Genomic DNA, 18,261 nt, shown 5'->3' on the forward strand with positions numbered 1-18,261 from the left:
AGAGTTCAAAGCCAAGGCCACAGGAGTAGATGAGCGCTCACACACTGGGACTCATGTTACTGCTGCATCATACACACATGGCCTTAAAGTGGACCTCGGTGGGACCATGAGGACTGAAATGTTCATTTCTTTCATTTTGAAAATGGGTAGGTTGTATGTCTTCACTGTAGTGGCAAAACCTGAACTGTCACCTGTAAATCATGTTTGAAAATGCTTTGCTTAGAATTGACATATTTAACCTCTCTCCTTTATCCCTCCTCTCTCTATATGTATATGTATATATGTATCTGTCTATAGATATAGACACAGATATATGAAAAAACATTTTTTAAACTTTTCTTCCTAATATGGAAAAAAACAAATGATGGTTGCATGTTGGATGTCACCATAGGTCCACTGCTTCTAATCCAGGGAAAGTCATGAAAATGAGCCCAATAATTTCTCATCATTTTGCTGAAGTTTAACATCTGCAGTCTAGGGCACTGGAGTGGAAGTTGTTCCTACTGGCTTAGTCTAACCTAAAGTTTTGCTAATCAGAGCTGGGGCTGTGGACCAACACCATCAGCATTAACTGGGACCTTGTCAGACCCCCGCTCCACGCTACAAATCAGAATCTGATTTTAACAACATTCCCAGAAGATCCATATGCACAATAAAGTTTGAAAAACACTCAAGCACTCAAAAAATACAAGCCAGCTAACATTTACACTTAATCTTCATCAATGTAGCCCTACTTGTAGCAGACAACAGAAATTCAGTATATCACACAGATAGAATTTATTACCACATATTAGGCAGTTTACCAATAATTGGATAGGCTGGAGGAAAAAGCCCTAAGCCAAGTTTCCAGAGCAACTTCCAGCCCTCAGAATTGCACTGCTGTTTCTCTAAAGCTTTTTCATAAAGCTCTTTTCTGTGGCTACAGGAAGCTATGTTGCTGCTGGCACACACTGCCCCATGAAATGGGTACTCTGCCTCTCCCTATTGACCTCAGTTCAGAATCTAAGCCCAGCTCCAGAACATGTAATTGTTGGAATCTAAATCATATCCAGGCACCTGGCTGCAAGCAACTTTGGGAAATATCAATTTTAGTTTCCTGCCTTTGTAGTTCAGGAAGTCCCACTAGTGCAGTGCTAGTCAAAATGTGATCCATGAATGAGGGCAACTGTTTGTTGGGGTGTGCAATGAGCTAAGCACAGGAATTCAGAATAAATACTGAGGCAATTTTACAGCAATTTGAAATTGCTGTGACATCCATGTGCATGATCAGTGGACTCAACTCGATGAACAGGGTATAGGCCAGTTTTGTTACTGTTGAATTCTACTTTGAGCGGCATGTGGCATGAGCTACATAATAGACATGCACAGTAAGACCATGTCACTGGAAGAGTAGGAAATCAAATGAAAACAAGCAACCAAAAATGTGACCCTTTGCCCCAGATAGCTTCAGAAGCTCTGCACTGGTGGAGTTGGATGATTGATGAGAGCAACCTATGAATGGGACCCTCCTAAACCCAGTTCAATTCCTAGCCCCTTTATGAGGCTTATTGTACTGTGATAAGCTTGTATGACTTTTCATAAATATAAAGCATTTAAGCACTTAAGAATATATTATCTGTAAACAAAAGCCATAGCAATATTTCATTTTTAGCCTCTGTAGAATTAGTCTCTAATAAGCACTTATAATATTCTTATTGAGTTACAAAAATGTTTTCTTTCTGTAAAGATACAAATAAATTTAATAATACTTTTTTATATTAATGATATTACCTGACATCACTTGACAATATTAACAAATTTCCCCAATATTTGTAATGTGAACAAACAATTTAGTGTTCAGAGTAGAGTAAAATATTCATTTTGTGTAAAGCAAAATATATTTGTAGGCTTGTATACTTTGTAATGACAGCATGGCCACAGATTTATTTAATTAGATAATTTGTCCCAAGAATGAAAATGGCTGTTCAAATACTGGCCTTCAAAATATAAGAGTAATGGGACTTAAACCACATGCAAAGAGTTACTGTAACTCTTTTGACATATGTAACAAACCTGCATGTTGTGCACATGTACCCTAGAACTTAAAGAATAATAATAAAAAAATATATATATATATAAAAGAAAAAGGAAATGAGAAGCTTTTCCAGGTAGATGCATTTTTCACATATGCTAAGACAGCCATCAGCCGATTGACAGGTCTGCAGTCCCAACTCTTATGCTTTCATGTAAAAAGATTATATTTAAAATTATACTCAGATTTAGTACTAGAATATAATGGTAGTAGGAAATATATATGTTTTCTGACAAATCTATTGTTTGCTTTTTCAATACTAATGAATGGGGTAGGAGGATTTCTCAGTGTTTCTGAGACCCTTACTTATAGCAAGACAGAGGACGATGACGGCTGTGCTCGTAGTCAAGAGATTTAAGATATTCCTAAACTGCCGCCCTTGAATTACATGACCCTGAGTAGATAGTGATCATTCTGTCCCACAGTTTTTCCATATGGTGAAATGATATTTTACTAAAAGATCAGTAATGTCCCTTTCTTCAATAAAATTGTTCAACATTTTAAGTTTTTATAACTTAACCTAAGTTCTGATTGTCTTGTGTTTTCAGATTGAATCTTTAAAAAAAATAGACTTTTCCACCTTTAACTATGTTCAAGTCACACTCCTTTTTTGAACACAAAATTAAATTTCTTATAATTATTTATTTATTTATTTATCAATTCAAATGAGTGTTTTACAAATTCCCTGAGTGAATTTTACTCTCTAAGTGTGCCCATTCCTTCATGGAATTCAGCAAGTTAGAAGCAATAATTCTGTTGGAGGCAAAATGCACTCATGTTAAAGCCATTTTCCTTGTAAAAACAGAGGTCTTTTCCCTTGCTTTGATATTTGAAAATCTTTTGTTGAGCTGCTGGGGAACATTGCCAAACGGTGTCACCTGCCAGCTGGAGTGATCATATGCTCCCTATGAAAGCTGAGGGCCATGTTGCTGGTCAGCAGCTGAATGTGAGGATATCAGCACGGCGCACATTTAGTAATGGGATAAACTGCTACGGTAATGAGGCCTCCCTGAAAGAGCCAGTACATAGATTTTCTGTCCTTTCACACAGCGAATGCTTGCATGCAGCTGCTTACTTATCACCCATGCTGTTCCAGGCAGTGAACCATGGTGAAACTTCAGGACACAAACCCAAACCCACCTCAAGTGAAAACTCTAGGTGGGTTTATGAGACTGAGTAAATACTACCTACCACACTTCAAAAATGATGCTAAGTGGCATGATTGATTTTCATAATTTGTTTCATCAAAGCCATTTTTTAGCATTATGGAATTTTTGCCTGTTAAGAGGCCTGTTTTTAAAACTTAAACAAGAAGATTAGGAAAGGTAACCAAAAGATATTTTAGATATCAATAATTTAAAAGGAGAATTACCAAGTACCAATTTAAAAATTGATTAACTGTTACATACTCCTGTGAAAAATGAGAGGGAGAGAGAAACTAAGTCTAACATATCTGCAATTAAAGGATAGAGGTTAAAGGCAAGAACCTCTTGCCAAGCACTCCTGTTGACTAGAACATTGGGTTACATTCACGTTCACCTGACCTGACCAATTCCCCATTGCTTGGACAACCTGGAGGTCCCAGTGATTACTCTGTAAAAATTCGTATAGAACCTAATCATAAAATGTAATTTATAATTCGTAAAAATATAAGAAAAAGCAATGCAGTTATCATAAAATAATGCCATTCTTTCCTGCTCCTGTTATTCAAATTCTAGGCTATTTCTCTGGTCTCCTCTTTTTTTCTAAACTTTCATTCCCTTAGATGAACATCCATAACCATGACTTCCACTAAAATAACCACAGAAGTGACTCCTATTTTTATTTTAAATCCAATATAATGGTTCCCAAACAGAATTCGCCATCTTCCCCTCAAAATGTCTTGCTGCACATGTTTCCTATTTCTCCCGATCCTTCACTGTCAATTCTCCTGTACGTAATTTGCAACAAGTTCTTAGAAATCCCTATACAGAACATTTTCAAATCATCTGGTGATCTCCATTTCCAATTTTATAGCTCCAAACCAAGTATTCTATGTCTCATCACAGGTTTATGAGGATAAACTGCCGTTGTTCTCTAATTTGCCCTTGAATATCCCATCTCACATTGCTCTGCCAGAATGAAGTTTCTGACAAATTTATATTAATCCCTGCTCAAGAACCTACACCGTCTGGCTCAGAGTCAACTTCACCCCGTGGGAGCCCTTCCTTCTGAATTTCAGGGTTCTTTACAGCTTCCCCAGCTTCTCACAAAGAATAAAACATGGCATGCTGAGAACATCATTATCTTTACAGCTCCTGGATCCCTCCCTTTCCCTTTCACTATCTAAATCTTTAAAAAGCCTGCCCCGGCCCATGAAACCTTCATGGGACACAATGTAATAAAAGAAAATCTAAAATATTAAATTTGAATTAGCAAATGAGACACCCAGAAGTGGGAGGACCCACTTTAACAGTAATTTATTTGACAAGAGGCAGAGCTGTTCCATGGGAACAGAGGATTACTGAGGCTGACAAAGAGTAGTGAACTGGTTTATTTCAGATAGAACTGGGGGCAATTCTGCTTCACATGAAAGAATTCCTAAATATTATTGTTGCCCGACATAAGAAGAGCTGCCTAAAAAGAAATGAGATACGGAAGAACTGAAGCAGGGTTTAGGTGAATATTCATTAGGATCCTGTATTGTGACCACAGGCAGAGAGGTGGAAGGGACTTTAGTAAGCAGTACTCCTAGATACTCATCACAGGTCATGCAGAGAAGCTTATTCAATCTGTTTAAAAACATATTGGTGTGTGTGGGGTTATTAATATTCAGTTTTATTGAATCAAATGTTATGCTGCTAAAATCATTTTTTTAATCATTGGAAGAAAAAGAAATAATTGGCCTGGAGAGAGTAAAAAGACCTGCATATCTGTCCTTTGTTAAATGATCTTGAGAAAACCACTGACCATCTCTACATCTCTAAATTAGGGAGAGAAGCATTTCAATTTTCCATTTCATAACATGGTTGTGAAAATTATGTGACATAAAACAACTAACATAAAAACAACTCGAAAATGGTTAATGCCTACAAATGTTTGATATGAAGATGATAGAAGATTGAGATAAGAAAATATAAATGTTTTAAGATATTAATAACTTTTTTAGTAGTAACTTTTCTCTCTGGAAGCCACCTAAAACTGTGAACCTAAAACTGTTATTTCCCCTGACATAGAAAACGACACTTGATTATACACTGACTCTTGTTCCTCTGTAATTTTTGCATGTGTAATGCTATTTAGTCCCCTATCAGACTTTCACTCCCCCAAATTGGAGCTTTGTCTTACTTATTCACTTGTTTATTTTGCCTGAATACTGGGCAAGAAAGATACAATGTACATTCATTTGATAAGCATGATGTAGATAACCAAACAGGAAGAAAATACCAATGTTGTAGGTAAAGTTAGTAAAGAGTATTTTATGTGTAATAAAACGAGAGAAGCAGCTTACAGTTGATGAGACAGAGTTCCTGAGAACTAGTATTTTAAAAGATCCTACCCACTACTCAATAACCCCTTAATAAATGCTTGAAATATGTAGAATGTAGGATGAACACAATTTGCCCAGTTCTTTCTGCTCTCAGAGAAATGGGAATGCTAAATCATTTAAAAGAAGATAATTCTATTTACTATTCTATAATGTATTCTCAAAGGCTTCAAAGGCTCAAGGAAGAAACAAAGAAACTCAGAAATAGGTCTTAAAAAATCAACATCTTTAGATAAATTGCAACAAATAGGAAAAATGAAAACTCATTACAACTATATGGAATTTCTGCTAGAATATTTGTTCAACTTAATGGAAAAGTGCCCATTGTTGGCTATATTTTCATCTCATTACACTTTTCACTATGTTCCAAGATGTGTACTTCACAAACTCAAAGCTATTTCTCTTTAATGGTAGAAATCTCTTTTGTTGAATTTACAAGGAAGAGGATGCCGAAGGGATATTAATACAAAGAACAGCCAGATTCTCTATTTAAATGCCTGTTTGACACGCTATAAGACAAGCATGAGTTCAAGTTATAAATTAAAGTATAAATGGGAAATAACCACAGATGTTAAGGGACCTTGCTTCAACCTCTATTTTACATATTTGTCAATACTACGATAATCTGGAAATTTTTTTTTAAGTTAAAATACAGTTTTCTTTTATTGCAAATATATCTCAAGTGTTAGAGAAGATCTAACTTAATCAATATTTAATGTGCAATAAAATAAATGAATCCAATTATTTTAGAAGAGGGAAGCAATGTATTAAGTATATGCAGATGACACTTTTACATATATGGATTTTCATTTTGGGAAGCGAAGATCTATTACAATGTATTTTTAAATCATTATTAAATCAGCTACATATTTTATGATAACTGCTTAATAAGGCTATTCTTCAGAGTGTACTAATTCTAATATTAATGGATAATTGTGTACTAAGGCAAGAGATCTAGTATATTACTTGTGAAAATAATTATATTAAATGTTTACAAAGTAATAAATATTAATGGTCAATTTTGTTAATATTAATAATACCTATCATCATTGATTTAATGGTTTGTTAGGCATTAAACATCATTATTTGTCCAGAAAAGCTACTATGAATACTGTATTTATACTCATGCATTCATATTTTAAATTTATAAATTTAATAATATTATAATTTACTAGGCTTTAAACTTTTTATAAAACTAAGTAATATATGAAAACACAGGAGTGTTTTGAAGGTTGTAGGTTAATCCAGAATGCATTGCTACAACTGGCCATAAAGTACCACAAAACACACACATACACACACACACACACACACACTATCATCTATCTATCTATCTATCTATCTATCTATCTATCTATCTATCTATCTGTCTATCTTTCCTGCTCCCCTGAAAGATATGGTAACTGAGGCCCAGAAATATCAAGTAATAGTCCAAACTCATAGAATTGCCGCTACTGGCCCTCTAGCTTCCTAATTGCTGCCATATGGAGCTCTCTGAGAAGGCTTGAGCCCTTCATGACATTGCCCCCAACTCCAAACTATTATATCCTGAATTACATAAGGAAAAGAGTCCAGATTCTGGTTTCTGGGATTCCGTGTCCCTCCAAAGGTTCTACTGAATAGCACCCATGATGACCCCATGCTGTTCTCCCTCTCCATAGCACGGCCTAACTGATTCTGACAGTCATGACTGACCGTGACAGTGTAGGGCCCATGCTGCAGGCATCCCAGGGCACAGCAAGCTCGACTGACACCACCACCACCAAAGTAATGATCCCAACTCTCACTCTCTAGGTTCCCAGAACTCAGGAGATGAAGAGGTGTCATGGAAAGTCTCCTCATTAGGTACAAGTAAAGAATGCAGAAACAGTTCTCGTCAAAGAAGTCATGTCACATATCCTTTCTCAGTGTTTTGCCTCCTTTTTATATTCTTGAAGTAGGTATGACAGTCAAAATCTGTCACACATGTGACCAGATACTTACTTGTGAATATATATGTGTTTCCTTGAGACACATTGCAAATCTTCAAAAGTAAACATTCTTAGACATTAATATTTATTTAAATTCATGTATACAAATTACTGAGAAAGTATCAGAAGTGATGTTATTGAGTCAGACATTTTAATATAGTATATTTTAACGGTATTACCAGATCATCTTCCAATATGACAATCGTAATTTATATTCTGATAAGCAGTGTATGAGTCTCATTTCATCATATCCTAACCAAAACCTAATGCTATCAAACTTTTATAGATATATTTTTAAAACTGGAAGGATGATAAGTGGTTAACTCTTAGTTGCCTTACTTTGCATTTCTCTGATTATTAGTGAGGATGAACATCTTATTATAAACCTGTTGACCTTTTGTATTTCCTCTTTGCTTTCATGTGGTAAGGAGGGCAGGACCGTTTCACTATCTTACCTTTGGGCTACATCAACTCTCTTTGTCACAGTTTCATCTACAGGGATTTTGTTTATGTCATTATCCCATAGGACATCTATATAGATATCATTATGTCAATAAAATCTCAAAACTAGAAAGTAGTAAGTTCCCTAGAATCTTTGGTAAAATATTTGAGTGTTAGAGGTGGGAAATAGATATAATAAAAATTCAGGGGATTCCCACCACATTGAGGTTTCTGGGTATCCCACAATCTTGGACTTACTACATTCAAAGTAAAAGACAAATTGCAATACCTTGCTTTTCCTAACACTAAGAAACTCTCTGGAACTCTCTGGATTTTAGAGAAGCATACACAACATTTAAGTGTTTTGATTTGATCCACTTACAAAGTAAACTAATTGGCAGCCCTGGGTGAATCTCAGAGCAAAACATACAAAGTAGTTTCAGCTCATTTAGGGTTTAATACCAGCAGCTCTGAACCTGGCTGTTACGGCTCAGTGGAACTCATAGTCATGTGATAATAACATATGGGGCTTTCAGGTTTTTGTGCAGAGTCATATCTTTCCTTTATTTCTGAAATATACCTCTCACTCCTATGGACGTCAGTCAGTTTCTTTCTACGGTCATTTCAGTGTTCGTTCATGGAAAAAGTAGTCAGACTAGTAAGAATGAAGATTTGTATGGGCCCCAAAATACACACTTCTTTTTACCAAAGTTAACTGGATACAATCACTTCAAGTGTTTTTCCCATCAGCAGTGAAGGATAACCCTAAACTCTGGCACAGCACCACACTCTGGGTGAACAATTCTACGATAAGCAGTAAATTGAGCACTGAACTCTTTTGTCCTAGAAGGGGTAGTAGTTTGATCTCACCTGAATTAACAATTATTTTGCTTATGGATTTGCCTATTATGTCTCCCATGCTTCTGTCAGTGCCACCCTTATTCAAGGCCTTTTCTCAGTCATGATGTCCTATTGCTTCTGAATAGAGAACTTATTTGCAAATGAACAAAAGCAATACGATGACCATAATGGAATTCTCTGGTCTTAACACATAACTCATCATCCAGGAATAACTGACCCTGTGGAAAGATAAAATGGTCAAAAGAATTTTCAGTTAAGGTGCCAACTGGGAAATAATTAGTGAAGTTGGGATGTTTTAACTGAACCATCAGCAAATATATGGTATTATTCTTCTCAGAGCCAGAAGATATATTTCCAGGAATCAAAGGGTAGGATAGGGAGTTACACCTAATAATCCACTGGAAAATTCTTGGTTGCCTTTAACTATAACTCTGGACATCCTGCCTTAGAGATTTTAGTTCATAAATGGTGAATGCTTCCACTAGGAGACAATACTTCCCGTAACTTGAAAGCTGAGGCAGCCAACAAGCTGTCTGTGGTTCTTTGTGCCTCTACATCAAATGGCAACGAAAAGGGGAGATTTACTTATTTGGATGTGGTGATTACTTATTTGGATGTGGTGATTGGTGCTGATCATCACAGGCAAATTGAGTGGCTGATCCAGAATGTATGTGTCTCCCAGTACTGCTGTAGCTGGTGTTAGGAAGGCGGATCTACAAGCTCAAATCAAGAGCATTAAAGTTTGGGGTCACTTCCCAAGATAAAGAATACTGAATAGCTGATATTCTAGCTGAAAGCTAAAGAAAAATTGAATACACACAGAAAGAATTATGTTTTATCACAACTATAGCCTTGTTATCAACGACAGAAATTGGGACTGTGCTAGCTTGTCTTGTTCTAGTATTTTTTTTTATTAATTACATTATTTTTTACTCACTATTTCCTATTATAATTTATATAGAGCATGTTGGTGGTGAATAACATAATGCACATTAAGATAAATTTTGGATTATAGCCAAGTTAGAGGAAAAATAAACATCAAGAAGAGATGAAGTGCAGTGACTAGTGAGACTTTGGGGAGAAGGTGAATATATTTTCCTTTGTAAAAAAGAAAGTGAAATTTCAATAATATGTTGATGATGTTATTGATATTTGAAATATTGGATTGGAACCAATGTTTTATAAATATCGAATATCCAAAGGAGGGAACTGATTATGGCAAATTTCATAGACTGTCTAATTCCATTCTATTTCAATCTCCTTGGAGCATGTCTTCTTATGAATCACAGGCTGGAAAGATGAAGACTACATATCTCTGGCTCCCTTGCAGCTTGAGTTCCACATGTGGCCTAAGCTTCATAAGGTGTATGCAACTGTGTGCATCTTGGAAGGGATGTAAACACAACTGTATGCAACCAAGGGACATGATCACCCTGACTTGAAGACAAGCAGCCACAGAGGTACATGGCTGTTCTTCACCAGATAGAGTGCAGCTTCTGGTTCTAAAGATATTGAACAGTCAGTGGTGAGCAGAGGCATATGACCTCTGCTGGAGCTGTCTCTTAGTGGAGCTGGGCAATTATCCCAGTTGTATTTCTTCTGGCTATGTGGCATCCACACTTGTTTCCCTGACTCCCCCAGGAATTCTGCGCTCTGCCTATCCTCAGTAATAAACCCCTTTCTGCTTTAAACTAGCTGTTGTGCATTCTATTGCTTGCAGCTAAGAAAACTAACCAATATACTAGTTTTCTAATGAATTCACCTATGTCTATAATTACTGCTTTGGCCAAATTCTACACTATATATTTGGATACATAGTGTACTCATTTTATATTATTTATAAGTGGTGGTCAGCTTTTTTGCTCAATCCCTTCTATAGTACAAGAGTACAACCTTTTCTTTTAATTGCCAATTTCCAATGACAATGTGCAATTGTAGTCAATGTGATCTGTCTGAAATAAGTGGAGGAACATTGATTTAATCCAGATTTTCCTGGTCTCACACTGTGTATTTTATCTGACATTATATGATTTTGCCTTCTGTAATTTCCTCTATTGTCTTGTTTTAATGAAGGAAACACACTCAGATTTAGATAATATTTATTTATGTCTTCTATTTTCTTCCATTATTTAACATTTAAAAAATATCTCACTGGTATTCATTTTGTTTCATTGTGTACAGAGTAAGATTCTAAAGTAATTTTTAAAAACAATTATGTCACCTAATTTTTATATATTACTAATGTCATAGTACTATTTATTGAATAATTTTTCCTTTATTTACTGGTTTGTGATATTTCCTTTGTTATATACTAAAGTTTTAAATAGATAATATTTTCTAATCCCTTAATTTTTATATACACCTCTATACCAGTGTAGGCAAATTTTCAACATTATTAATGTCTCTGTGATATTTGACACATTTACTACTCCTTTCTTCATAAAGTTGTTATGGTTCTCAATCTCTCTGCTTCCAGGAGGAAGACCCATTATCACAAAATGCACCTAAAATTTCATTCAGACTGTGGTGCTGACTTCATCTTTGACCTCTTCCTGTGTTGGACATACAACAAAATCAAGTTAAGAGGACACAGGTTTGAACACCAATAACAGATTAAAGTACATATCCTGTAACAGCAATAAGGTCTGACAATTTTGATCCAAAACTATTTAGAGTGGCAGAAAGAAATTTTTTGCAGTGTATTGCTTTACCCAGTCCCAGAATAATTTAATATATAAAAGCATAGCTAAAATTGAAAATTTGCTTCCTAGCAGCACTGACTAAATTGCTAGTTTTCTCTTACTCACTTATGTGCCAGGAAGTAGTTCCCTTTCTTCTTGGTTCCTTGTGTTCTCCTGTTCTCACTTTGCCCAGCCCTTCCTTAGCTCTCCCCAATGTCTTCTTTTACCATAACCCAGTGACTTTTGAGAAGTCTAGCTCTTTTGTGGCTTTAATTGTTTTTCTTGAAAGGGCACATCCTGTAGCTTTTCCCCTTATTCTACTCAGAAGAAAAGTGATAAATAGCAAAAAGAGCAGGGAAAATTACTAAATCGTAATTGTGAGGCTGTTAATCCTCACAAGTTTTTGATTTTATTGTGTACAGAATCATTTATTTAAATGTTTTTATTTTAAAAATGTAATTATCATCTTATTATTCAAGCATAAACAGAAGAAAACTTGTGAATAAAGAGTGTAAGCAATATTTAAAAACATATCACAGTGATGCTATATTTGTGCATTGCAAAATAACAGTAAGTTGTATACACAAATATATCTGAGCATAATAGCCTAGGAACTAAGACTTCCTCAAACCAAAAGTAACATTTTATTTGGTTGGTCCATAGTACTTTGGCCCCTCTTGAATTGTTTTACCGGAACTATTATATAAGCCTATGTTCTCAACATTCATCAGAAACTGACAGGAAAACTACAATACATGCATAACATACACACATGCATACACATTTTAAAGACAAATAATCTTTCATATTTTCTATTTGCTGCTCAGGTATATCAATCTAACTTTTGTTTTCAATTACTATAGCCCTCTTCCAAAAGTGCTCCTAAAACTTCATATATCTTCCTTCCTCTCATCTTACTAATTGCACGTATATTTGTATGTATGTATGTATGATTCATTCATTCACTCTTTCATTCATTCAGCTTTATTGTTGTAAACTACCTACAAATTCTTATTGGAAGTACAGAAATTTTAACTATATTACATGAATGCTAGCGGAGACCTAGAATAGATAAATATATTTCTAATATTTTATTGTTGGCAAATAACACTAATACTTCACACTCTTTAGCATTCTACTTACACAGGTTATCAACAATCATCTATTCCTTTGTTGTTACGTTAGATTTACCTTTTATTAGATGTTAATATCTAGTCTAATTAGGACATGGACTAGGATAAAGGAAAAGTAGTCACAATGATTTGATTAAAAGCTTAACTTACTCTTCTTTAAGCAATAGGCTATTTAAGAGATCTAGAGTTAATTGAAAATTGCTACTATCAAGAGTCTCTCTTAAATTAGCAATCAGAGAGGAAGAATATGTATTTTTGTATTTGAAAACCAGGAGGTCTCATTGCCAGATATTGGTTCCAGTGGGAATTAATGGAGCACAAAGTCTAAACTATTAATGCTTTGCACTTTCTTAAACAGGATTCAATTTGTGTAGATGCTATAACAAAGTCAATGTTATAAAGTTCCTTATCTTTCATTATTTTAAATAGTAGATTAATCTCGGTCTAAAACAGAGTAAATTTGAAGTTTCCTAATCATTTGCAAGCTTCTGAAGATAAAAGAGAACTCAAATACTATATTACTATTAAAAATAATTATTTCATTGACCTTAAATGTATCACTCAGGGAGAAAAAGTTTTTATTGATTGCCATTATTATTGAAACTGCTTTGTTCATCCAAGTAAAAATATGATAGAAATGAAACAATTGATATAAACATTGACCAGTACAAGGTGAGGTAGAAATTTCTTTTGTTAGCACTGTCATTATACATTCTGAAAACTCAAGAGACTCTAATAAACATTTGTGGAATTAAGAGAACTGGCGATGTGAATGGATATAAGTTAAATATAAAAATCAATAGCTTTACTCTAATAATAAGCACCTACACCTGAACATGTTAAAATTTTTCTTTTTATATCAGCAAGGAAAAATTACCCATAAAATATTTAGAAATAAATGCAGTAAGAAATATCTAGGATCTATGTAAAAGCTTTAATATATTATTTAATAACATAACACACATTACAAGAGCAGAAAAAAATAGAAAACTGTAATACATTCTTGATGAGAATTCAGTTATATTAAATATAAATTATTCCAGTTAGAATCAAAACACAGTTTTCCTTAGAATTAAATATAAAGATTTGTGTTATACCAGCCAGAAAACTGTAACAAAGAAGAACATAAAGGGGAGCACTTGTCATGCAAATATACTATATAGTCACTATTTAAAAAAGTGGTATTGTATAGGAAAAGACAAATTGGTTAGTCATATAGTATAGAGAATTCAGAATTAGATCCTGAAAAATATGAGAAATTGATACTGTAAATAAATGGAGAAAATGGGATCTATTTAAAATGGTGTCAGTGCAGCCAGATACACATACAAAAAAAATAAAAAATGAAGCCCTGTCTTACATTTGCACAAAATAAAGTCCAGATAGATTAAAGATATAAATTTAAAATAAAAAAAACACAATATAAATCTTTCAAGAAAAAACTGGGAGGCTAAATATATAATTTATGCCTAGGAAGACCACCACAATCTCAAATGAAAATGCAGGCACCATGGTAGAAAAGAAAAAAATATCTGATGTTTAAAAAATGTTAAACTTTTGTTAGTAGATTAATGATAAATTTGATAAATTTTTAATGAATATTACAAACATTTAATTCTAAAAATGACAAGAACTATTAGAAATTGATAAAAAATACAAAATAAAATATTTATATATCTTTTGTTCATCATATATTCAGATGTTTAAAAGAAAAAATCCAAAGGACCATATACAAATGTGGTAAAATTCTCAGATTCACTCTCAGACAAATGGAAATTCAAATAAAAATACAATATCACTTGACATGCCTGAGGCTGGTAAAAATGAAAAGCTCTTATTTAGAGGAATGAGAGGAAAAGGTACTCAAATGTTGGTAATGAAAATGTCAAGTCCAACTTACAAGGGATGTGAAGGACCTCTTCAGGGAGAACTACAAACCACTCCTCAAGGAAATAAAAGAGGATACAAACAAATGGAAAAATATTCCATGCTCATGGGTAGGAAGAATCAATATCATGAAAATGGCCATACTGCCCAAGGTAATTTATGGCTTCAATGCCATCCCCATCAAGCTACCAATGACTTTCTTCACAGAATTGGAAAAAACTACATTAAAGTTCATATGGAACTAAAAAAGAGCCTACATTGCTAAGTCAATCCTAAGCCAAAAGAACAAAGCTGGAGGCATCACGCTACCTGACTTCAAACTATACTACAAGACTATAGTAACCAAAACAGCATGGTACTGGTAACAAAACAGAGATATAGACCGATGCAACAGAACAGAGCCCTCAGAAATAATACCACACATCTACAACTATCTGATTTTTGACAAACCTGACAAAAACAAGAAATGGGGAAAGGATTCCCTATTTAATAAATGGTGCTGAGAAAACTGGCTAGCCGTATGTAGAAAGCAGAAACTGGATCCCTTCCTTATACCTTATACAAAAATTAATTCAAGATGGATCAAAGACTTAAATGTTAGACCTAAAACCATAAAAACCCTAGAAGAAAACGTAGGCAATACCATTCAGGACATAGGCATGGGCAAAGACTTCATGACTAAAACAACAAAAGCAATGGCAACAAAAGCCAAAATTGACAAATGGGATCTAATTAAACTAAAGAGCTTCTGCACAGAAAAAGAAACTATCATCAGAGTGAACAGGCAACCCACAGAATGGGAGAAAATTTTTGCAATCTACCCATCTGACAAAGGGCTAATATCCAGAATCTACAAAGAACTCAAACAAATTTACAAGAAAAAAACAAACAACCCCATCAAAAGGTGGGCAAAGGATATGAACAGACACTTCTCAAAAGAAGACATTTATGCAGCCAAAAGACACATGAAAAAATGCTCATCATCACTGGCCATCAGAGAAATGCAAATCAAAACCACAATGAGATACCATCTCACACCAGTTAGAATGGCAATCATTAAAAAGTCAGGAAACAACAGGTGCTGGAGAGGATGTGGAGAAACTGGAACACTTTTACACTGTTGGTGGGACTGTAAACTAGTTCAACCATTGTGGAAGACAGTGTGGTGATTCCTCAAGGATCTAGAACTAGAAATACCATTTGACCCAGCCATCCCATTACTGGGTATACACCCAAAGGATTATAAATCATGCTGCTATAAAGACACATGCACACATATGTTTATTGCAGCACTATTCACAATAGCAAAGAGTTGGAACCAACCAAAATGTCCATCAATTATAGACTGGATTAAGAAAATGTGGCACATATACACCATAGAATACTATGCAGCCATAAAAAAGGATGAGTTCATGTCCTTTGTAGGGACATGGATGAAGCTGGAAACCATCATTCTGAGCAAACTGTCACGAGGACTATGGGTGGGAATTGAACAATGAGAACACTTGGACACAGGAAGGGGAACATCACACACTGGGGCCTGTCGTGGGGTAGGGGGAGGGGGGAGGGATAGCATTAGGATATATACCTAATGTAAATGACAAGTTAATGGGTGCAGCACACCAACATGGCACATGTATACATATGTAACAAACCTGCACGTTGTGCACATGTACCCTAGAACTTAAAGTATAACAATAAAAAAAAGAAAATGTCAAGTGTTACCACCTTTTGTGAAAGCATCTAGAAATATCTTTTAAAAATAAATTTGACCCAGTAATTCCCACACCTAGGAATATGTCCTACAGAAATTAAAACGCCAATTCGTATGGACACTTATATGTGGCTATTTATTGTGGGCTTGTTCATGGTAATCATAAAACAGAAATAAAATTAAGGTCCAACAATAAAGAATTTAAGAAGAATGGATTAGAGCTATTCTGTATAATTTGGAGGGGTTTCTACAGGGTTTTATTTAGTCAAAAATAAGATGCAGATGTATATTGTATACACATGTATATTGTATACACACATATTGTATATACACGTAAGATGTATATTTTATGTAATAGAAATCATTTTCTAAAAATGAGCAAGATAAGTTGTGTGTATGTGTAAAATCAGTATGTGTAGGTTGATATGAATACACCTTATCAACATAACTTACACTCCATTGGGGAATGAGGATGTGCTTGATGTTTTAATATGATGTAAGAAGGAGAAGAATAGGGCGGGGCGCGGTGGCTCATGACTGTAATCCCAGCACCTTGGGAGGCCGAGGCGGGCGGATCACGAGGTCAGGAGACCAAGACACTGGCTAACACAGGTGAAACCCCGTCTCTACTAAAAATACAAAAAAATTAGCCGGGCGCCTGTAGTCCCAGCTACTTGGGAGGCTGAGGCAGCAGAATGGCGTGAACCCGGGAGGCAGAGCTTGCAGTGAGCAGAGATCGCGCCAACACTGCACAGGAGCCTGGGCGACAGAGCGAGACTCTGTCTCAAAAAAAAAAAAAAAAAAAAAAAAAGAAGGAGAAGAATAAATTTAGTATTAATATACAATCCAATTTATGCACACATATGAATTTAGATATATAATGTAATGCATAATCACCTAAATGTTAATAGGCTTCAGAGTGGTAAGATTTTAGGTGGCTTTTATTTTTTCTTTATATTTTAATGAATCGTTCTCAATCCAAAGATAATAAAGATAGTATTACATAAAATTTAAATAATTAAAAAAGTCTATTTCCATTGTGTATAAAGAGTACGCAATGTTTAAAAACATTTTTAAACATCATTATATTAGGCAATATTTATATCTAACCTAGAGGACACAAAGATAAAGAATTATCAGCAAATAAGAAATATAAAGAAACTGGTTGCATTTGTTACTAAAATACACTGGATTTTCAAAGCTTTCAGATATAAATGTTAATGTGATTTTGTATGTCATTGACTACAAGAAATGCCCAGATGTGATTTAACTATGATCTTTGTCTTTATCTAAGCATGAACAACTAGGTTTCCAAGATAAATCTTGATATGATTTATGTATTTTATCTAAACTTTTACATTAAAACAGCCACATGAATAAACAGTAATTTCTTTTCTTACTGTACTTTTTTTTTTTTTCCTTTAAGAGACTGCATCCTGCTCTGTTCCCCAGGCTGGACTCCTGTGGTGAATCATAGTTCACTGCAGCCTCCAAACCCCAGGCTCAAGAAATCCTCCTGCCAAAGCCTCTGGAGTAGCTAGGACTACAGGCATGTGCTCCTATGCCCAAATACTTTTTTAAATTTTATTATTATTTTCTGTAGAGATAGAGGCCTCAGTATCTTGTCCAGGCTGGTCTTCAACTCTTGGTGTCAAGCGATTCTACTGCCTCAGCCTCCCAAAGTGCTGGGATTACAAGCATAAACCACTGCAACCCGCCCAATTTACATACTTTTAAAATGATAGACAATATGAAGAAAGGTAGAAAGAAATATAAATATCAAGTATTCTTGCTATCTAAATCAGTTTAAATATTTATAATTTGATCTTTATAATTGGTATTTAACTCTGATGCCTCTCTAGAATAATATGTCAATTTTATAATTATTTTATTGTCCTTTCTTAAAAATTCCTGATAAAACATGTCTCTATAAGGTGCTGTTCATCTTTAACATAGAAGAAGGCTCTAGTTTGGTCT

General features: G+C 34.7%; 1 protein-coding gene across 1 annotated transcript in view; it reads right to left on the bottom strand.

Annotated features, from left to right (window-relative positions):
* Positions 1-18,261, bottom strand: part of THSD7A (thrombospondin type 1 domain containing 7A) — a 475,175-nt gene that overhangs the window by 245,323 nt on the left and 211,591 nt on the right. The gene's annotated exons all lie outside the window — the stretch shown is intronic.

The sequence above is a fragment of the Pan troglodytes genome, chromosome 6 (assembly GCF_028858775.2).
Source record: "Pan troglodytes isolate AG18354 chromosome 6, NHGRI_mPanTro3-v2.0_pri, whole genome shotgun sequence".
In the NCBI taxonomy this organism is placed as follows: Eukaryota; Metazoa; Chordata; class Mammalia; order Primates; family Hominidae; genus Pan; species Pan troglodytes.